Raw genomic sequence first — 24,866 nt, 5'->3', positions numbered from 1 at the left:
TTATGTGCAAAACAACAGTTTTTTATGAGCAAAAAACACACTAATGTTTTTGGTAGAATAACATTTTTCTTTTCTAAGTATAAATTCAACATATTTTAGTAATAACCATAAAGATAAAATAATGGGATCTGAAATACATTAAAATTCTATTAGTTTTCATCCATGTTGTTAAACATATAATAACATCACACTAAAGATTGTTAAAATTCTAATTGTTTTCAACCATAACATTAAAGATACAAAAAAATTGGATTTTTTTCAACCATAAAATTAAAAAACCATGACATTATGAACAAATTACATGACTAAATTAATCAAAATGTCATTATTTGTATATTGAATGAAACATACATTATGTCTCTAATTTAATGTTGCATTGTAGATATTCTAAACAATAAAAATCATCGTAATCAAGTTATATAATCCAACAACATAAAAGTGACTCATAACTTCTGATTTAACACCATATGAAAATCAAATTTTTTATTTCAAGATACGATGCAAACCTCAGTTATATAAATTTTCTTAGACGATTATTCTAAATCACTCATATCTTCTTGCACAACATCAGAATTCACATCTTCAGATGAATCACTGGATGCATACGAAGATGTTCCATATTCTTTTCTTTCATCAAGTAGTGCCCCATCTAAGTCCACATGCATGCCCACCATTCCAGGTTTCAAAATTCTTCTGGATCTACGATTGGTTTCAGCAGACTCCCATCTCAACATTGTTCCTTCTGGTAAGAACATTTTCAGAATCTTTCTCGTTTTGAAGCGAAGAGTTCCTCTCTTTGTTAAATTGAAGTCATAAACAAGTATGTCAACATCCTCCAATTTTAAGAGATCTGTGTGGCGGCGATTTATATTTGTACCCTTTCTTTTTCTCTTTCCACCAATTGTTTTGTCAATTACCATCTCTGGCTTATACACACCATTGAATGGGTGTGTTTTTGTGGCATACCAATGTACTTCAACACCTGTAACATCCTCATTTTCTATAAATACCTTTATAACCTTAACAACCCAGAATGGATAGCCATTGGGATCTCCATCTTCTAGCACTTCGATCTTTCAACCCTCCTTAATATCTGGTATTGAATCCCTGTAAAGGTCGTCCATGGCTTCACATTGTGCACAAGATCTTATGGAACCAATATACATCTCTCTTTCCTCTACATGTGAAGAATTAATAATACCTTAAGATTGTTGCTATTCAACAATGTTTATTTCCTCATGTTCATTTGACACATTTTGTGGCCAAATAAATGGTTTTTTCAAAGGTATATCTTCATTTGTTGTTGTTGAAATGATATCACTTTGATTATTGAAAAATGACTCCCACCAAACTGAATCAGCAATGTCAAAGTACTCATATGTATATCTAATACATTTTTTAATTTCTTCTAGGCAATCAGAATAATTTATATCTCTATTCTGTCTGTGTGCATTATGAACTTCAACAACTGATTGTAATAACAATATTTTTGATGAAAATATTGGATGATATAGAATGAACTTAAAAAAATTCCAAACCTGATGACGGTGCCCATTCTGCAGTAGTTGAATGCTTCTTGCCCCATATTAGTGTTTTCCCATCAATTTTTTTGAATACGAAATTGATGTTGGAAGCTAATTTCATTAAGTTGTTCAATGCATTTCTCCTCACCATACGATCCCAGAATAAACCTTTGCATGTTAACAGTTTCTTCCAACACATCAAAAGTAGGCTCTGACATGTATGATTTCTTAATATATTCAATTAATGATGGCAAGCTTCCAACTTCCTTCCTCCTACATGTGACTGAAAAATGACTGAACATCTGATCAATATGGTCATGAGTGTGCCCAACAAGAAGGAAGCCAACCTTTACCTTCTGAAAATTCTCAATTCAACAAGCATGTTTAGATATCCAAAAGCAACCTGATTTTTGTTTTCACGACAAGTGTTGTCCAATTGTAAATACAACACTCTAGGAAGATTACCAGACCAATGAGAAAGCACATCATGAATTAGAGTTATTGTTAGATTTGCATCATTATGAATATTTGGAGCTGTGAAGTACACCCTTGGAAACATTTTCCCATTGAAGACCATACAACTGACCAAGTGAGACTGAATAAAATTTTCCTCCTATAAATTTTTGGGTGTGCGAACAAAATATGTTAAAAGTGTTTTATTCTGGTCCATACCATAAATTATCAAACCCAAATATTTATTCGGATTATCATAACACTTCTTTCTATGCTTGTACAACTTTTTCCTTTCACTTGTTTGTTGTTCGCGATGCTCTTGAAGTTCTTTGACAATTGAATCTACACAACATAAAAGAAAGCCATTAAGAAATACGTTTTCATAGTTGATGACTATACAATTTTAAAAGTTAAAGTTATTAATTCTTACCTCTTTTTGACCCTTCACATTTGTCCCTTTTTTATTTAAGAGAAGCACATGTACTGTGAATCCCCATCCTTGTCTTCTTAGGAATACGGACATTGTTGAATTCTTTCTTCCATGCCTTCACAAAATATTGATATGTAATAAATTGACCATGTCCCTCAGAACCTTTTGCATATTCTTTGTATAAGTTGTAGATTTCTCGTCTTGAAAAATTATCTGGAATATGTATTGACTCTCTATTTGGCATACACTCTCCCTTCTTTGAAAATAAATCTTTCATCCATGACATTGCAGTATTTGATAATGGCCCAAACTGTCGTTTATGATGTACTTTTGAATAAAATGTGGGATCCTTTTCCAAATTTTTTTGGATTCTCGAGAGACGAAAATTACCCATCGAATGAAACATTTTGAAAGCCTTTCTACAGATAAATAAAGACCGAATATGATAATCATAACCTGGCAATGTAGATTGCATGCACGCAACTAAATATGAATTTTGCATGCTTTTATTCATTGACAAATATCTCTTCCTTTTCTCTAATGCAAATTTGAAATCCATATGTTTCAAGCAATCTTTTTGACAACATTCACTTGAAATGAGGGCGCTGATAGAACTTCTTCTCGTCAAATATTCTACTCTAACCCTTGTATAACTAGAACATCTTGGATTGATACGAAAAGGTCTGCTCCTACTCCTTGATACAATATTTCTTGGCAACATCTCCATCATTGGATCATCATTTGTATAAGCATTTTCATCATCATTATGAGGAATATTATCCACACTATGATCAGCTATGATTTTCAAATACTGACTTGGAGGATATTCTTCATCTTCCCCTTTTTTAGTGCTACTGCCATAGTCCTTAGAATTTGGACTAAATGGAAAATTTGACTCGATGTTTATTGGATATTCTTCCTCATGTGCATTGTCAATGCTGCTCTCATAGTCCATAGAATTAGGACTACGTCGAAAATGTGACTGTTTACTTACTGAAAATGCTACATCCTGTCCTTTGTCACTGCTACTCTCATAGTCCTTAGGATTAGGACTAAGTGCTTCATCCTGTCCTTCATCACTATTGCTCTCATAGTCCATAGGATTAGGACTAAGAGGACACCATGACACTCCATTCTTTTGAAATTTTTCATCATGCTCTTCATCACTGCTACTCTCATAGTCCATAGGATTAGGACTAAGTGGACACCGTGACACTCCATTCTTTTGAAATTCGTCATCATGCTCTTTATCACTACTGATCTAATAGTCCATTGGATTAGGACTAAGAGGACACTGTGACACTCCATTCTTTTGAAATCTTTCATCATGCTCTTCATCAATGCTGCTCTCATATTCCATAGGATTAGGACTAAGTGGACACCATGACACTTCATTCTTTTGAAATTATTCATCATGTTCTTCATCACTGTTGCTTTCATAGTCCATAGCATTAGGACTAAGTGGACACTGTGACACTCTATTCAGTTAAAATTCTTCATCACTGCTGCTATCATAGTCCATAGGATTAGGACTAAGAAGACACCGTGACAGTCCATTCTTTTGAAATTTTTCGTCATGCTCTTCATCACTACTACTCTCATAGTCCATAGGATTAGGACTAAGTTGACACCATGACACTCTATTCTTTTGAAATTCATCATCATGATCTTCATCACTTGTGCTCTCATAGTCCATAGGATTAGGACTAAGAGGACACTGTGACACTCCATTCTTTTGAAATTTTTCATCGTGCTCTTCATCACTGCAGCTCTCATAGTCCATAGGATTAGGACTAAGTGGACACCGTGACACTCCATTATTTTGAAATTCGTCATCATGCTCTTCATCACTACTGCTCTCATAGTCTATAGGATTAGGACTAAGTGGACACCATGACACTCCATTCTTTTGAAATTCATCATCATGCTCTTCATCACTGCTACTCTCATATCCCATAGGATTAGGACTAAGTGGACATCGTGACGTTCTATTCTTTTGAAATTCTTCATCGTGCTCTTCATTACTGTCGCTCTCATAATCCTTAGGATTAGGACTAAGTGGAACCATGACTCTTTATTTATTTGAAATTCTTCATCTTTTCTTTCATCAGTGCTGCTCTTATAGTCCTTAGGATTAGGACTAAGTGGAAGAATTGACTCTCTATTCATAGTGGAAGAATTTCTATTATATTCATCAATATGAATAGAGTTGTTACGTGACGAAGATGTTGATGCTTCATAAAGAGAAACTTCACTATCAGAAGAATCCATCCCTTTCAAATAGAAGATGTTGAATGATACAAATGTAGACTCTCCTAATGATGTTATATAGCTTAAAGAATGAAATCTTCCCTCCAAAAAATTCGTTTCATGTATTTCCCTCCATTATTTTATTCTACAATTTATTGAAAAATTTTAACTATTTTTTTTTATGAAATAAATCTTTAAATTTAAAATTGTAAACTAAATCTTTTACCTAAATTAATTTAATAGTTAAACTATATAATATTTACTAAACAATTGAATGTTTTTTTAAAATTTTTACAATACCTTCTTAAACAAATTAATCCCACATTCACTATGCTGTAAAACAATTCCATAATATTCACTTTATCATAGTTTCTTATATCGTCATAACAAAATTAACATATTAAATTTTTTTTAAAAACAAATTAATTCCACATTAACTGTATGGTAAAACATTTCCGTAATTTCACCTATATAATAAATTTCATTATCACTATTACTCACATCACATCAAGGTTTTCTGAGGTTCGTTAAAAGACTTGGAGTGAATTTGTGGAGCAGCTACATTTCTATCAACAACATATTCAATAGAGGATTCTCGCATTTGAAAGGTTAGTTAATTTTTCTCCTTTGCAAATTTTAAAATTAAATAAGTTTAATGAAGTTTCATTTTTTTTTTTTTAATTAAAAATTTTTGTGGGCCAAATTTATCCACTACGTCCGTAGTGGGCATGGTTGGCCCTGTAATGCTCATGGCAACCAAATGGGCCCATGGGTTAGGGGCGTTGGGTCTGGCTACCCAGCACACTGCCCCACCCCAGCGGCCTAACGGCCCACAGGGGTGGTGAGGCGATTCCCGGTTTGGGGTGGGGTCGCATTGGGGTGGGGATGGGGGTCGGGTTGGGGGCAAAGTTGTTGGGCCGCTAAGGTGGGCTAGGGGAGTTAGACCCAAGGACCAGCTCGGTTGGCCAACCGATTTTCAGGGTGGGGTGGCAGGGCAATGTATTTTTTATTTTTTTTTTTTTTTTTTTAATTGTTATGGTTTATAAAATTAATTGTCATTTATTGTTTTCATTGTTAATTTAAGTTATTTTTGTGTGATTTATTGATTTATATGTGTATTTTTTCATGAAAATAGCATCAAAGAAGATTTTTGTGAATCTTTATGGACCAAAGACTATTAAAGGTGGATCTTCAAAAAACATTGGTGAATGAACCCCACTTGAGCTGATGGCTACAAATATTTCAAGTGCCTCAAATGATAAGAAGATGATTTCATACTGGAAGAAATCAAAAGAAGTGAAACTTCCATCAAATGTATGGTATGTGAAAGAAAGAGAAAGCCAAAATGTGCATATATATTTATATGTTGATATACCTAATAATAATGGAATTTATGAGGTGATGGGAAAGGTCATAGACATGCGTTCGGTATTGGACAATGAAGTTATTTATATACTTACAAAACCTCCCAAGTCACATGAAATGATTAAATACCAGTTATCATATTCATTGTATAACACGAGAGAGGTATCTACAAAGTTGTGTAAACAAATCGTAAATGCGATGACACAAAATATCGTAAGTATTGTTATTTATATTTGTGTTTTGCGTTCTTGTAACTGTCTCACTATATTTTTATAACTTTGTTTTTATTGACATATGATATTTTGTTTGACATAATTTTGTTGAAAGTTGTTCAATTAGGTTGGGAGACATTCATTTCATAGAGCGTGATATTATGAAAGTTGTCAGCAGTTTTTACTAAGTTTTAGAAGAAGATATGAAAAACAAGCAAAATGTAGTAATTCATGATGCTACAAAACTACATCCAAGGGATCAGGAAAAAAAATCCTCTAGTGGATAAATCTAGCAAAGGTAGACAAGTTAATTTTAAAGATGAAGAAGTTGAAATCAGTAGTCAAGAATATGTTGTCGTTACTGAGGATGACATTGGAACTGAGAAGAGTCATAAAAGACCAAAAGTAACCATGCCCAAGAATAAATCCATTCCAGTTAATGATGAGAATGTTATGAGGAAGAAAAGTAAAGCTGAACATTTTGAAGTAGTCATTACCAACAGTAAAAAACCTAGTGAAACTTCAAAAGAAAGTAAAGAAATCATTACACCAGGAGCTGATTTAGAGGATGGAATTATCAAAACAAAACAAAATGCCATTTGACAGAACTTGACAAAGAGAAACTTAATTGAGGGTGGTCGTGCATTTCATCTTAATGTCAGACAAATCTATAAGGCAAGTGAAGGACAATGTAAATATCAAATCAGAAAGCCACACCATCTGCATGTTCACAACTTAAAGACATTGATGAGGTACAATCCATATGCTCATGTAGTTAATTGTGTGCTTCTTGTTGATCCAGTTCAAGTTCCCAACAAAGAAGCATTTGATAAGTTAAAATGTTTTGAATACAATTATTATGTGCTTGGGGGGAACCATTCTGTAGAAGCTCAAAGATAATTTATGGAGGAATATCCCAATAACTCGCATTTTGAAACAATGAAATGTATCATTTATGCAGGTTTATTAGATACAAAAGAAAAGTTAGTGGCATAGGATCATAATTCAGATAATGAATATAGGATGTCTATGAATTTCATCCAAAGGGTTAGATTTATTCGTAGTGAATTTGAATAAAAATGTGGTGGGGATAAGCTAAATGTTATTGTAGATTTCCGAAAGGAATGTTGTATGGAAATAAGCTATCAAATTGAAGAGAAAATCAATTCAAAAGGCAACAAAGGCGGAAAAGTTAGTGATTTATTCATAGGTGTTGATAACATTTTCTAGTTGGAATTTAGAACTGGAGAGATATGGGAGTTGATTAATGAGTTTTTTAGCATGTGAGAGAACATTGGCATTAAAAACCAGAAGGTCAAAAGGTCTAAACCATTGACATGTAGCAACGGTAAATCAGGTCTTGAAATGAAGCAGCTTCCAGAAGATATGACTATCACACCTTGGAGAGAATTGCAAGGAGTGAAGGATGAAAAACTTGTCAAAGCAATATTATCTCGTCTGAGGTCAGGGGAATTATCATTCGAGGAAAGGTTTGAGGAATTTCAAAAGTAAGTTTGTTGAATTATTTTTATTTATTTTTAGATTATAATTTTATTTTAAATATAACATATTGTTCTTGGTAGTATTTGTTATACATATCATTATATTAATTTTTTTACTTTATCTATTCAGCCACAAAGTTTACATGAAAATTCAAGAACAAATGGTTAAATTGTTGAATGAAGATAGTTGGGATGATGTCATATGCAACTATCCATATTCAAGTTCTATGTCAACATTAAAAAAAAATTATCTTGCATTTAAAAAGGTATGTCGATTTATACATTCATTTTTATTCATCTCTATACTATTTTTAATTTATAACTTACACATATATTTGTTTATTTTATAAGATATGAAGAAGGATGCAAATGGAGCACCAGATAGTTTCAGAACCTTTATTGAAAAAATTAAGATCGAAAGACTAAAGAAGCAACATCTTAAGAATGTTGAACTTGATCCAACTCTTACTCATTTCATTTGGAATGGGCTTGACACTATTCAATATCAAGTAATACAAGGCGACTGTGAAGACATTGCTAAAATCATACCTAAAAGGGATTATGCCCTAGTTATTGCAAATATTCCCCATGGTTTCAATATTCCAAACATTGACTTTGATAGTGACCCTTATACTTATCAAGCTCTTAGTAAAGTGGTTGCAGGATTTCTAGAAGTCACGTCATCACCATTATGGAGATTTGTGACATTTCATTCAGACACACAATTGGCAATGTTATTGTCAAGCTTTAAGTAGAAAACAAATTCAAGGATATAGCTTACATGGTAAGACGTTTAAAATGTATATTTGATTAATGTTAAAAAATTCATTTATGTACAAGTTAATTGAACTTTTACTATTTCATGTTATGGGCAAAAGTCAAATCTTCTTAACCGTGAAGATCAATCACTTATAAATGAATGTGAGTTCATCCATATTGATAGTTGGGCAAAAGATGACAGCTATATGTCTATGATTTTTAATTGGGTAGATGGAAAGAGTCATAGCCAAACACAGACTTATGTTGTTGTTGTGAGAAAACTAACATATGAAGACAAAGAAGAAAAATGAGAGGTGGTTAACATTTATCAAAAACCATAGTTATTGATTAACTATCTTATAGACATATGTTCAAATGAAGGAGATTGGGTTCTCGATTTATTTTCTGGCTCAAGTAAGTTTTATTATATGGAATTGAATTTCAATATGTTATTTCTTAATTTATATGTCATTGTAGTAATTTATTTCACTATTTATTTTGTGCTTGATAATTAGGTACAACACTAGTATGTTGCCTTCAAAAAGGAAGAAATTGCATTTCCATTGAAAAAGATCCAATACAGTCCAATTTTATTCAGCAAAGAATTAATGCTCTTCAATTTCTTCCAGATGCAATGCAAGAAATTGGGTTGAAGAAAGGGGACTTTAGTGAATCACGTGTGGCAAAAAAGGAAAAGGAACCCCAACCACCATTACACGGAATAATTGGAAAGACATACATTAGGAGATTTGCAGACATCAAAGATCCATTAAAAGAGGAAAATGAGCAAAATAAAGTAGAAAATATTGTGGAAGAAGACAATGATGAAACTCTAGAGGACGAAGAGTTTGGATTATGTGACATTTTTGATTAAATTTAAGTTATGCTTGGAAATCAAGCCCATTTTTTGTAACTATTAATTAGTTATACTTGTAATGTTTTGACTTTAACATTTTATGAGAAGAATAAGCACTCAATTAAGGTTTTTATGCATTCAATATTTGTATTATGTAATTTTTGCGTTAACTTTTATGTTAGTCATTATTTAAAAAAAAACAGTGATTATTATTATTTTTTTGATATGAAATTCATAAAAAAAACTATTATTTAACCATTTTTAGTTAAATTTTTCCTATAAAAATTGTGATTTTGACATGTCATTTCTAGCAAAAAATTACAAAAAATTATTAAAATGTGTAGTTTTATAGTTATATTTATGTTGAAAATGGTTTTTTTATGTCAACTATTAAAAATTATTGTTTTTTAGAAACAATTATTTCATGTGGATTGAAAAATTAATTAACGATATCTAAATATCTAGAATATCAAAAATTCAAAATATCGACCTTCTTCTTTAAATATGAAAAACAATAAAAACCTCACTAAAAAAAAAAAACAAGAAAATATGAAGAAGAAGACCACTTCAAAATTTATTAAATTTAGAAAATAATTATTTACATTTCATACATTAGAAAATTTAAAGTCAAAAAATAGGTCTTTTAAAAAAAGGGCCTGATGCAGAATTACCACTTTTTAGAATCAACATGAAAATCATTACCATTCTAAAACGTAATGTACATAAAAAAAATTGAAGTGCAAAAAACTATGCTCTAAAAAAAACATGTGTGTTCTGCATCACCCTTTTTCAAAATCAGGTCACTTTTTTGCTATCTCTATGAAACGGGTAACAGTGTCAGTTCTTGTTTCAAAGTTTACATTGTTATTTAATGTTGAGCATAAAAATAATTACAAATATACTTCATATTCGCTTGTAGAAAGTGCCTTTTAGTGAAATTAACATGTATGTTATTACAATAATTTTTAAATTAAATTACTTTAATTTTAAAGTCATCCATATTATCATAAAAAGTCTAGATATGGTAACTTTTGCTGCCCACCCATATACCATTGCATGATCAAGTCTTTTAAGTATTTTGATCAATTCCTTATCTAAAGGTTCAATTGAAAAACACAAATAAGATTGAAATACATTCTATTCAATTTTAAAAGATGTCTTGTAAACAACAAATAAGTTTTATTTAATATTTTTTTTTGAGATTATCTACAAGATCTTAGTAATAACATGATATAAGTCAACCATATTGGAATTTAATATAGGTAAAAAAAAATATATGATAAGATTTCTATAATTTTATATAATGTTATGAATTTTCCTAAATAAGTTTTATTCAAGTTTAAAATATGTGAAGAGATAAACTACAAATAAGCGTTATTCGATTTTTTTTTAGGTTATCTACAAGAGCTTATCTATATGTGTGTGTGTGTGTGTGTGTTTTGCACTTTTTACAATCCAATATGATGCATTTGTAATTCTTTCCATGCTTTATATCAAACTAACACATGACATTTATTAATAACATAAAATTATTTCATTGTTGTTCATAACCTTGATCTAGTTGAATTTCCATTTTAAGTAAAATTATATTATATCAACTTGGTTAAATTATTAGTGGATTACATTTTATATCTTTCTTGATTCTAAATCTATGGGGTTCACATAAGGATCTATCCCAAAAAATAAAACCTCCTTGAAATAGAAAACTTTATTTTTGCAAAGGCTCAATCAAGTTATATATCTTGATTGAGCCACTGGTTAACCACGTAAAATGGCTCAATCGAGGGTTTGATAAAATCTCGAATGAGATACTTGAATTTATAACTCAAGTGCTCGATCGAGCTGTTGAAGGCCTAAAAATCACAGTTTTAGCACCACTTCTGTAGATTTCTCTACAACACCATTTTGTACCCTGGTGGCGTTAAGGTAGAATTTTTCCTTAAGTGGAAGAGTTAATCATGTTGGATTCGTGAAGGAATCCTCTATCCAATGACATATGAGTTTGACATTTTTGAATTTATATGATATTTTTAATTTAATTTCTTTTAAACATAATGCTTGAATTTTTTTTGGAAAATTTCAAAGGGGCTAAATAAAAAATCAATAATATAAAATATACATAATGAAAAAATTTCAAAAAAAACCACTGTCTTCGTCTATGAGTCATGTTCAGTAATTGCATAGTGCTTGAAGTGAAAGTCGATCCCTTGGGTTTTGAAGATCATATCAGTCCACATAAGTTCAATCTTGAATCTGATCTAAATGAGAACTCAGTTGCCTCAAGGGTTACCCTTCAACTTCTACTATATATGTCTCATTATTCCTTGTTTCATGGTCCTCTCGACCCACCTACTTCAAATCTTAATGATGTTCAACCTATTATTTCAAGCAGTGATCATATACAAGGTAGTTCCATTTCATAGGTAGAGGAGCAAAGCAGTGAAAATATGTTTCATCTTTCTTCCCTCTTCTAGGATGACAATCTTGCATTCTTGTCTAATCACCAATATCGCAATATTGATAACCTGTCAAATGATTTTGTATCCTTCATTCAAGTTGAGACATTATAGAACCATTACCATGACATCCTTATTTCCATTAACACATGTGGTGATGTATATCCAAGTACATCAAACTATATCTTTCCTTTTTCTAAGCACTTGGATTTGTACGATATCGATTCAGAATTTTCTTCTCATAGTTTTTAGTATTCATTTATGGCACATGATTCTATTTCAATTTGAAATGATTCTAAAATTTCTTTGATTCATGCATCTCCAAATATCAAATTTGAAGAAATAAGTTTTCAATCTTTTGAATCTTCAATATACCATGTTGAAGAAAAGTAAGATCAATCTGAATTTTACATTGGTATGCCTATGTTTGATCATTATGATGATGAAAATAATCTCATGGGGTATAACATGCATGATCAATTTGATTTAGTTACAACTGGTGTTTCTTCTCGTGACTCTTTTCATCCTCTCTTACCTCTATCACACTACTCATTGTACCCATATATGTGCGATACATTTTTTATACTAGCAGCCTCTCTAAATCCTTTAGATCTTTATCTTGTTGGTTATGGTTGCAGCTAGGTACAAGACAGTCTGATTCTACCATCAGATGATCAAAATATTGAATCTATTATTCATTATTTGTTCAATTGCAAATATTTTATAAGTGAGGAGGAATATGTTACAACTCTAAATGATCAAGGGAGTTTTCTTACTGATGTACCTCAATGCTATATCCATAAAGAATATGATATGTTTACTATTAAGTCTGATCAAACCTGTGGAATTAATATTTTTTCATTGATACATCTGATAATAGTCTACATATTTACCTGTTTATTTTTCCAAGCCACCCAAATTCGATGATCCGCCATTAGAAAGTTCAGATATCGATCAGGAAGTTGGGGCACTTTAGCCCTTGCTGGTGGTTATGTTAGGTTCTCGTAATCCCATTGAGATCTCTAAAGTAATTTGGATCCAGATTTTCATGCATAACTCTTTCCTCAACGTTCATCCATTGGAAGTGAACTCATTCCTGAAGGACTTTCAACATTTTCAAGTTAATCCCCTAAACCCTCAAGATAGAGTTTTTTATTAGATAGAAGATTCGTATTTGGTTGATTCTTCATCATGTGAGCCCCTTGCATCGCACCCAAGGCTGGGAAGCATATCTTTTATGTATACACATAACTTGAAATACTTTCTTTTTGATTGTCAAGATAAAGGTCATTTTGGGTTGGAATATTCCTCCCTATGAAACACTTCCGATGTCTGAATGGAAAATATGATTCATTCGAACAAGAATCCTTTGGTCTAACCATAAAGGCCATAGATATTCTAGGATCTTCATTCCTTGACTCAGCGTTGTAATTAAATGGTGTTCTTCTTGTCTATCCAATCGAGTAGAAGAAAGAAAATAGGAAAATAAATAGCGAGAAAACCAATATCATAGGTATATATAACCTTCTCTAAGGGAACAACCTATTCTTCTCTCAATAAGTTGGGATCCCTCTTTCACCCTAGTGAAATAAATAAATTCCTAAGCACAATCCTATAAATATATAAATAAAGGGTGAAAGAAGAGAAAGGCATCCTGTTTAGAGAGGTGAAGCAAGTAACTTCACCGGGGTACTATTTAGGCTCATTGACAGCGAAACAATGGTTGTGTTCCTGTAGTGACTATGTTTGGGTATTGTCCAGGATTGCTGGTAGCGGAGCAACAATGGAGATGAAAACTAAGACTCTTATTATCTTAAACTCATAATTTTATATTACCCTTCTCCTGAATCAAAACAATTGTGATTTGGAAAACTTTTTGAATATGTTTAGCCAAGAAAATGAATACAGGAGACTATATCCATCCTGTGTCAAATGGGGAAGGCAAGGTAATCAATTTGATGAATCAATAATTCCTAAAATACTGAGACCTAGCACTTAAGGATAAAACCTAAATAGAGAATTTGGAGTTCTACGAGTGTGTCACCAAGTGTTGACGTCGCGATCAACACCCTCCAAAATTTTTCCTACATGTGAATTTTGTAGCCTACTGAGGATTTAATGTTTTTTCATTCCATAGTCGCTTCATGATAGATTAAGGTTACGGTAAGTGTTTAAGTCTTCTTCTTGGTTTCTAAGTGTCAAGGTAACTTTCTCACACATGTTCAATACACAATAAGTTCATGAGCACATTCTTTTACATAAGCTTGAACAAGCATAGGATAGTCCATCAAGATAGTTCCTGTGAAATGTTCAACCTATTTCAAAAATCAATGCACACTTTCATTGACAATCTCTCACTTTTGGTTTAGATTGTACTTCTATTTCATTGAGTTTTTCCAGCTTTCACTATTGCACATCTTCACTTTTGCAAGTGTAACTTTCATGTTTATGACTATCGCTTTTTCTTGTTTTCACTTTAATAAATATTTTTTCATGTTATCTTCACTCCAACATTTTTCTCTTTCAATTTCGTTCGCATTTGCAAGTGTCATTTGAACTTTTCTCTTACTGTCGCAAGTGTTGTCTCCAACGCATGAGAAGTTCTGCATGATGTAAAAGCACAGTGATGGTTCATTTTAGGAGGAAGATTTGGTAAAATGGGCCCTATATATCATATAGACATGTATTAGACTCATCCCAAAGCTTCATGCACTATTGCATCAATGTCGTCATTGTCATCGTAAAGTACATCTTAAGTGTCACACTTAGAGGAGGTTGTTGTATTGTCGTCACATTGAGGGGATCATGTTGTTATTGTCTACTGAGTATTCAATGTTGTGTCGTCAAGTGTTATGAGTGTCTTTGGTCGTTCATAAGTTCAACCTTGGTCTCACTTCTACCTCAATGATCCAACACTTAGTCAAATTTTGGAAATTTCCTGCCCGATTAACTTGATCCCACTCGGCCTCCTCGAACTACGCATTGCGTAGTGTCAACCCTCAAGTTGATCCCTAGCCTCTTCGTGTTGGAATATGGCAACAAGAATATTCCAATTTAATTTTTCCTTGAATTAAATTGTGAATTAAAATCGAATTTAGTCTTAACAGCTACTTGGAAATAATTAATTAATTTATTTTAAATTAATTAGTTGGAGAAATTCAAGTTAGAAGTCTTTCTGAAGTCATGCAAGAGTTATCCCTTAAATTAAGGAGATAAGATTAAGTTATATTTGAGTTGTAATTAGTTAACTCAATTTACTGAGTTAAGTCCAGTTAAATTAGTTCCAAACTGTTTGAGGAACTAATAATGAGTTAACAGTTAGTTGATGCATTAATGCACTCAACTAGTGCTACTCCAGTTAACTGAAGATTCCCTCATCAGAAACTCATGCATGTCTATTCTGAGAAAGACCCAGTTGAGATTAATGTTCAAGGACAGTGTATTATCAGTTGCATGTGTTTTCTCATGGAGAAAACTCATGCATGCAGTCAAGGATTCATCCTTGAGGGTTGAGCAGTTTTAAAGGCTTGTTTTTCCACTTGGTAAGACGCTAATCATCCACAAGGAACAGCGCAAGGAAAAGGAGCTTGGAGGGCAGAGTGGAAGGCTGGAGTGAAGCCAAGATTTCCTGTGAGCATTTGTGAGGATTGTACTCAGAGCTGGCTAGCTTTGAGAGCTAAGACTTTGTATAATTCCTATGTATTTCCACCATGTATGATAATATAATAGTGCGACGTTTTTATCTTAGACTTTCCCCAAAGTATTTTCATGTGTATTTTGCCATTGATTCATCTTCTTCTAGTTATATTTTTCAGCTTGATCTTTAAGCTTTTGCAAATTGATAGTAGAAGTAGGTTATAGTGTTCTGCTTTGATTTATATTGCACTATCGAGTTAACCTATCACAGATTTTCTACATGGTATCAGAGTTGTGAATAGTATACTGAGAAGAGAATTCGAAGTTTGAAGTTCAGGGTTGCAGGTGCAAATCAAATTCATATCATACTTCAAGGTTGGCCAATGGTGTTCTATGACTTGAGACTCGAGTATGTCTTGGAAGGTAGCTCGAATTACATAGCATGGAAAGATAGAATGGAGGTTGTATTAGAAGACAATGGCTTGAAGGAATTCATTGATCAAGAAATCCCAAAGCCAGCTTCAACTAATGCACAAGAGTTGGTTGAGTGGAAGAAGTGTGTGACGAAGTCGAGATGGATCATCCTTGAGGGAGTTCGAGACCATATTGTCTCGAGTCTCCATGGGAAGGATACTCCATTTTCAATATGGAAGACATTGAAGGACCTCTACTAGAATAGTAGCGACCAGAGGAAATTGGCACTCAAGGATAAGCTTTGAAGAATCAAGATGGAGAAGGGCGATAATATTTCCACATATCTGAATAAGCTCACCACCTACAGAGATGAGCTTGGTAGTGTGGGAATAACTGTTGCCGATGATGATATCGTGAGCCTCACTCTCCTTGGCCTTCCAAAGAGTTGGAATAGCTACCAGGACTCTGTGAATGGAAGGTAGAAACTGCCAGATCAGGAGGAGCACACGAGATGGTTCTTCATCCAAGAATGATGATGAAGAAAATCTGGCCTTAGCAAGTAAGACAAGGAAAGGGAAGGGGAAGGCTTCCCATTTCTAATCAAATTCTTCTCTTGGAGGGAAGGAGGGTGACATGTCTAAAGTAAGATGCTTTAATTATCACAAGATGGGACATTATGCGACTAATTGCCATCAAATAAGTCCAAGAAGGGATCCTCAGAAGGATCGGAAGGTGAGGCATTAGCCTCTCAGTTTGAAATGGACTTTATCCTCATCGCATGAATGGTGTCATCGATGATGGGTTGTGTCTGGTATCTTGACAGTGGAGCCTCATTCCACATGACCGATGATAAAAAATTATTCAGCGCCTTGGAGGAGAAAGACCTCAAGATGGCATAGAGATGGGTGACGACAGAAGGTATAGTGTTTTAGGAGTGGGCACGACTGCTTTTTAGAGGGAGCATGGAGCTCCTCTCACCTTGACAGATGTGATGTATGTGCCTAGACTGAAGAAGAACTTGGTATCGGCCGCAATGTTGAAGGACAAAGGATATGATGTTGTCTTTAGTAAAGGAAAGGCATTCCTAAGACACATAGCCATGGGTCAGACCAAGAGGATAGGGATTCGGGTGAAGAATCTCTATAAACTAGAGGTAGATGATTGTGCAGCATTGAGTATGAAAGCAAAATTGGTGCAAAGCCAAGACATTGGTGAGTTGTGGCACAGGCGGTTGGGCCATTTGCATCATGGGGTTTTGAAGATAATGCAGCAGATATCTACAGGACTTCCCAAAGGTAAACTTGAGCAAGTTGACACATGCAAAGGTTGTACTTTGGGAAAGTACACCAAGTATTCCTTTCATGATCGAGACAGTCGAGCAAAGGCTATCTTAAAGCAAGCTGATACTGATTTTTGTGGACCATTCTCGATGACATCCACAACGAAGCAAAGGTATTATGCTATTTTCATTTATGACTATTCTCGTAAATACTGGATTTATTTCATGCAGAAGAAGGACCAAACTTTCACAAAGTTTTGTGAGTTCAAAGCTTTGGTCGAGAAAGAGTCAGGGAAGAAGATCAAGGCCTTGAGAAGCGACAATGGAAGAGAATATGTCTCTCAAGAGTTTAAGGACTTTAGTGCAGTGGAAGGAATTAAACGAGAGTTGACGACACCTGATAACCCACAGAAAAATGGGGTGGCCGAGAGGAAGAACAGAACTATCATAGGGGTAGCACGGGCAATGTTGCATGACCAAAGCCTACCACTTCACTTATGGGATGAGGCATGTAACACAGTGGTCTATTTGCAGAATAGAAGCTCGCATCGAATACTTGGGATGAAGACACCAGAGGAATATTTCTCTGGTAAGAGACTAGATGTGGGTCACTTCAGGATCTTTGGCTCATCGGTATATGTCCATGTGACAAAGGATGCACGGAAGAAGCTTGAGTCAACAACAGAGTTGGGGATATTTGTGGGGTACACTGATACACCTCACAACTATCGGGTGTACTTTCCTACCAGTCGGAGGATAGTGGTTCACAGAGATCTCAAGTTTCATGAGCAGAAGGCCATGCGATTTTCCATTTAGAGGGAGCTCCAACTACAGGTTGTGGAGGAACTGTTGGTTCCTAAGGAGGAGGAGTCTCAGACTGATGCAGAGCAGCCGCATGTAGAGGTTCCAAGAGTGGAGACATCCACTCAAGTAGAGTCTTCCAGAGATGGAAGAAAACACACAAGTGAAGCTGATATATTGTTTGAGGATGCGAGAGAGAATGTGGGAGCACCATCTTCTTAGTGCAGGCAGAGGAGGGCACCTGAGAAGTGCACTAGATACATGGCCCTTTCTGGGGAGTGTGTTGAGACTGAGCCATCTTCCTTTGAGGAAGCAGTGTAGCAGCCGATTTGGGTTGATGCTATGGTGGAGGAGTATGACTCCATAGTTCGTAATAGTGTTTGGGACATGGTTCTGAGATCAGAGAACAAGTCAATTATGAGTTCCCGTTGGCTTTAAAAGGTAAATAAAGTTGTTGATGGTAGTGTGGAGAAGCATAAGGTAAGATTTGTTGCCCGTGGCTTTTCACAAGTCAAGGGATTGACTATGATGAGACTTTTGCTCCTGTCACAAGGTACTCATCTATCAGATCTATGTTGGTACTATCAACACAAATGGAAAATCCATCAGATGGATGTGAAGACTGCATTCCTCAATGGCCAGATTGAGGAAGAGGTGTACATAGAGCAGCCGGAAGGTTTTGAGACCTTCGATCATGAGTCGCATGTGTGCCGACTCAAGAGAGCGTTGTACAGGCTGAAGCAAGTACCTCCTGCTTGGTACACTGGTATAGACAACTACTTCACTAGGTTGGGCTTCACAAATAGTGAAGAGGATGCGAACCTGTACCACATCGTGGTGAAAGGTAAGCTGTTGATAATCGTACTTTATGTTGATGATCTCATATTGATTGGTGATGATCAGTTGATCGTGTCTTGCAAGGAGGACCTTGCAAGAGAATTCAAGATGAAAGACATGGGTCTCATGCATTACTTCCTTGGCATGGAAGTGTGGCAGAAGGATGGGGAGTTGTTTGTGTCTCAGGGCAAGTATGCCAACGAGATACTCAGGAGATTCCACATGGAGAAGTGCAAGCCCATGTAGACTCCTCTAGTAGGTAACTGGAGGAAGGAGGTTGCTACTTCAAGAGAAGTGATAGAGGCTACTGTGTACAGGCAGCTTGTGGGTTCACTAATGTACTTAATGAACAAACGACTAGATTTGTGCTATGTGGCGAACCAGCTGAGTTAAGCGATGGTTCATCCTACCAAGATGTTTTGGAAGGCGACAAAGCATGTATTGAGATACCTTAGAGGCACATCTCAATATGGATTATGGTATAGACGGACAGAGGGAGTGAAGCTACAGGGCTTCACTGATGCAAATTGGGCAGGGAGTCCATCAGATTAGAAGAGCACAACAAGAGGGATTTTCAACCTTTGGTCAGCGGTAGTTCCTTGGTACAACAGGAAACAGAGGTCAGTTGCACTCATCTCGGCAGAGGTAGAATACATTGCTGCAAGTTAGGCAGCATGTGAGGCCATTTAGATGTGGAAAATCCTAGTTGGTTTGTTTGATAAGAGGATGGATCCAACTGTGATCTATTGTGATAATCAGAGTTGTATCAAACTCTCTGAGAATCTAGTATTTCATGATAGTTCCAAGCACATCGATTTCCGATATCATCATCTCAGAGACTATGTAGCAAGGAGGATCATGTTGCTGCAATATATTTCGATAGAGGAGAAAGATGCTGACATTTTGGCAAAGGCATTGTCAAAGTGTAAATTCAAGTTCCATAGAGACATGATCGGGGTGGCAGATAATCCATTTCTTATTGAGAGGGAGTGTTGAAATATGGCAACAAGAATATTCCAATTTAATTTGTCCTTCAATTAAATTGTGAATTAAAATCGAATTTAATCTTAACAACTACTTGGAATTAATTAATTAATTTATTTTTAATTAATTAGTTGGAGAAATTCAAGTTAGAAGTCTTTATGAAGTCATGCAAGAGTTATCCCTTAAAATAAGGAGATAAGATTGAGTTATATTTGAGTTGTAATTCGTTAACTCAGTTTACTGAGTTAAGTCCAGTTAAATTAGTTCCAAACTGTTTGAGGAACTAATAGTGAGTTAACAGTTAGTTGATGCATTAATGCACTCAACTAGTGCTACTCCATTTAACTGAAGATTCCCTCATCAGAAACTCATGCAGGTCTATTTTGAGAAAGATCCAGTGGAGATTAATGTTCAAGGATAGTGTACTATTAGTTGCATGTGTTTTCTCATGGAGAAAACTCATGCATGCAGTCAAGGATTCATACTTGAGGATTGCGCAGTTTTAAAGGCTTGTTTTTCCACTTGGTAAGAGGCTAATCATCCACAAGGAACAACGCAAGGAAATAGGAGCTTGGAGGGTAGAGAGGAATATTGGAGAGAAGCCAAGATTGCCTATGAACATCTGTGAGGATTGTATTGAGGGTTGACTAACTGTGAGAGCTAAGGCTTTGTATAATTCCTATGTATTTCCACCATGTATGATAATACAATAGTGCGGGGTTTTTATCTGAGACTTTCCCCAAAGTATTTTCATGTGTATTATGCCATTGATTCATCTCCTTCTGGTTATATTGTTCAGCTCGATCTTTAAGCTTCCTTAAATTGATAGTAGAAGTAGGTTATAGTATTGTGCTTTGATTTATATTGCATTATCGAGTTAACCTATCACAAATTTTCTACACTTTGAACTAAAAAATGCATAGTTCATGCCTTTAAGAACTATGCATTACCCAATCTCAGTGCTCAACCTTGTGCTCATGACCTCCAGAATTGTGCAGTTTACCCTTCTAGTCAGTCTCCTTTCGTGCATTGCACAATGGAAAGCCTCAAGTTGTCTCCCTGCCTCCTTGAGCTATGAAATTATGTAATCCCTAAAAATATCTCTCTCCTATACTGCACATTGGGAAACTTCAAGGCTTAAGGCTACCTCACTGAGCTCCTCAACTTCTCAGTCATCTTGCCCCTGCCTCCATAACTATGCATTGTGCAGTCTCAAGCTTTAGTCTCATACTCTTTCTCTTTGGAACTACGTGTTTCACAATCCCTGAGCCTTTCCTCCCGTTCCAGTACCCAGTTCCAGGTCAACCAATGGTTTTGAGGAAGCAAGTTATACTAGAATATTTTTGAACTCATGTTGTCTTGTCATGAGTGGATTTCAATTGTAGGTACTATATATTGACATGATAGGATGATGCTCAAAGAGGAGGAGAAGGAGACTATGCTAAAATACACTTGTGAAGATTAAACCATGAAAAGGTTATCAAGTGAGAAGATGAAGGAACACTAGCTTACCACATAAGATCAAAGATCTAGACCACATGAAGACTCCATATCAATCAACCCCTTCGAGGATGAAGGTGAAACACATGCAAAATCCATCATGGAGATGCAAAGAAAGCTGACAAAAAAGCAGCTTGGAAATGCCACATCTTCATGAAGTTCCATGTCATCATTGTCTAGAGGCATCTCAAGATTCACATGTCTCATGGTATCTTGCCACATCATTTCTGGAATGTAATTGTTTAATTTCCAAAAATGATAAAATGGAAAAATGTGGAAGACCAAGGGATCCACATGGAATATGAAGAGTCAATATTGAGTTCTAAAGTCATATAGAAACTCAAAGGTCATGTAAGAATTCGAAAATTCATTATAGAAGCTCTAGAGTCATGAGGGAGGTCAAGAGTCGCATGGGAGGTGGAGAGCCACCTCATTTGTTATAAATACACCCTCATAACTCAAGAAAAGGACTTTTCAGACTTGAACTCCCCACCTTGTCTTCTCTAGCAATGACATAGGAGAGAATATATTCCTTTGGAGGAGAAAGTGGTGACTTAATGTTCCACTATTGGGGTTAGTGTGGTAGCATTGTACTTGCATATCTTTGCACTTCCAATTAATATATGAAGCTCTATGAGCTAACACATTTTCATGCATATATAAGGAATTTCATAAGACTATTCTTTAGATGTTTGCGTTATATGTTTTTTTCACATGTACTAACGAAATTGAACTATTTCGGTGGATTGTGTACTTCTCATGTTGAAGGTGTGTTGTATTTTGTTTTATGATTGTTGTTGTCTTGTGAAATACTTGGTAGGTTAATTAATGATCCTCATATGCTCTTGTGTGTCTCTTTTAGGATAGGAATATTACTTTTCTTCTATAGTCTCAATCTCTTCCTCCTTGCCATGAAAGTACCTAATATACATTGCAATTGTATGCCTCATAGTGTCAACTTGTTTCAAAGAATGGTTGTATAACCTCTTATGTTAAAAATGGCAGTCAAGGAAAATACCTAAGGACAATGGAGAACAGTCGCATTTCTGGTTGGAGACACTAATTCAAACAGTGTGAGGCTAATTGTTACTTCACATCAAGGAGACTCCCTTGGTTGACAAATTTCCAACATTGTCAACAGTTCCAATATTGAAATTTTTCAACCCATGTGCCAAGACTGGTAATGCAAGTTCATTGAATTCCTTGAGACTTCAAGCCTATGATTTTATCAGATTAGGTGTGCTCATGGGCTAGATGAGCCTTGATGAAATTATAAAAGGAAACCAAAAATTTATAATGGTGGAGTATTAAATTTCACCTACATGATTAATGTTAATTTTGTGATTAGTCACCTAATGATGATGATTAGTACTAACAACACACCACATCGAGAGTCAAAAATACCTTTTTTGGAGCAGACTTGAAGAAACAAAAGACTTGGAGTTAACGAGAGCATGGGATAGGAAAATTTCTCATTACATGAGAAATTTTACGTCGCACCGTGTCAAGGTTGGCATGAAGCTCTAGTGGGAGTTGACAAGGTTGACAGAAAGCACCGAACAAGAAAAATATTTGTCACTTACTATTGAGTTTTCTATCATGATGTGGAGGTGTGTCAATGACTTCTTCCAAATGTGGGTGTGTTGTCGCTTTTGACAGAGGGTGCAATAGAAAACCATTTCCCTCTTTAAACGAGAAGTACTGCTTTGACTTTTTTTCGGGACTCAGTGGGTCCTCTAACTTAAGTTGAGATGGTATATGCCATGTAGGATATGGATGATATGTGAATTTTATCTAGCTAGGTTTCCGATGTGGAATAATTTCAGTGTGACACATGGCAGCAAGAAATGGTCGTTTCGGTGTCCCATTAGGGGAATCTTGAGGTCTAAAATGGGCCTCCTAAGAAAAATGTACAACCAAAATAAACTTTATAGGAACCAATAGGATTCAAGATGATGATATCAACCATGGGGGATGATTCACCATTTTTGGAGTAAAAAAGTAAAAATACTGAAAAATAAAAAATAATAAACCTACTTTTTCAACTCGTATTTTCAACTTATCTCCCGAATGTTTTACTCAAATTTTGAGCGGGAGCACTCATTGGATGAAAAATTTAATTCCTCATCCAAGGAGTACCCATGTTGCATACTTTCGATGGACCCTGCTACATGATGAGCCTCATCATTGGGTAACTATTTGGGCCTTAATTCACCTCCTAGCTTAGTCAAACCAACTTTTCTCACAACTTATTACATTTTTTTATTATATTTTTTTTATGAGATGAGTTAGAGTTGGATATTATGCCTAGTGGACTAATATGCATTGAATGCAGGATTGAAGGAGAAAATCAAAGAATTTTTGCAAATACTAAGGTTAAAACTCGAATGGCACAAGGGAGATGGATTTTAGGAGGTAAATCCTCCTCATTTACTTATCCCCCATTCGAATATTCCTCCATCCATCACACCAGCTTGGAGTGCAAGCAGCCAAGCCATGAGGATTAGAAGGCAGCCAAGAAAGTGAGAGACAAAGAGCTAGTTTATCTTGAGTTCGGGAGTCGAGCCTCCCTAATTTTAAGGAAGTCATTGGGGACTTCAGTTGTATAAGTAGAGAGGCCTAGAGCCTCATTAGGATTCGAATTTTTGTTGTAAAACTCTAAGCTATTTTCGAGCTCCAGACTTGTGAAAGTTTTATTGATGTAATTTTATGTTTTGGTAATAAGAATGAGTTTTGTTTTGAGCCAACAATGAGTTAACTCAAAGGGCTCAAGCTATTGGGTTAGGGCACAACCATAATAGCCAAGGCTCCTATTTCTTGTATCTGTATGTTTATATTAGTCTCATAGCTTCATTGTTAATTTTCTTTTAGACGTGTTTTCATTGCAAGTAGTGTAGATTGGATTGGTAGTTTATTAGTTTGCTTCCTTTTGTGCCTTACTTCAATAGCAGGTTAGCAGGAAAAAAAAGAGTACCACAAGGTTGTCAGTGGATTTCTTGGCCTCATTTCCTCCCTTTGGGATCATGATTTGAGGAAGGAACCCTTATGAAGCCCCAAAGACACAGATTTCTATTTCTTGCATAAGTTTTAGAGGTTACTGTATTTAAGTTAGCGTTTGATTAGTTTTGCAAAGTTGGATTTCATTTCCATCTTTTCTATCTTTACTCTTGTGGTAGATCTCATCCATGCTTTCATTCCTTTCAGCAACTTTCCTCATGCATAAAGTAGGCAGTTAGTTCATTAATTTTGTTTTTCTAGCATATGAGAATGCTTCTTGTTTGCATAGCTTTGGGGGGGATTATACATGTTTTATGCAGAGCAGGTGCTTCAGGAGGAGACAAATACTTCATAGCTAGCAACCACCTTCCACTCCATCCACCATAGTCATTCATTATTTTCACCATCACCTTCACTAGTTTTCATCATTTTTCATAGAAATTCTTCCAAGCACATTGAGCGAATCCAACCATCTTCTCTCTTTGCTTTTGATTTCTGAGTGATCCTAGACCTTTCCTCACTTCATTCCACCCATAATACACCTTCCCTAAGCCTTCCATCACCTCCAACACCTTCCATTTTTCTCTCAGCTATATCCTGTAGGTTTACAGG

This window comes from Pinus tabuliformis, chromosome 7, assembly GCF_031772625.1.
Source record: "Pinus tabuliformis cultivar Carrire ecotype Pingquan chromosome 7, CPIR1, whole genome shotgun sequence".
Lineage (NCBI taxonomy): Eukaryota > Viridiplantae > Streptophyta > Pinopsida > Pinales > Pinaceae > Pinus > Pinus tabuliformis.
The sequence above is the reverse complement of the archived record's forward strand: the minus strand, read 5'-3'. Positions refer to the sequence as shown.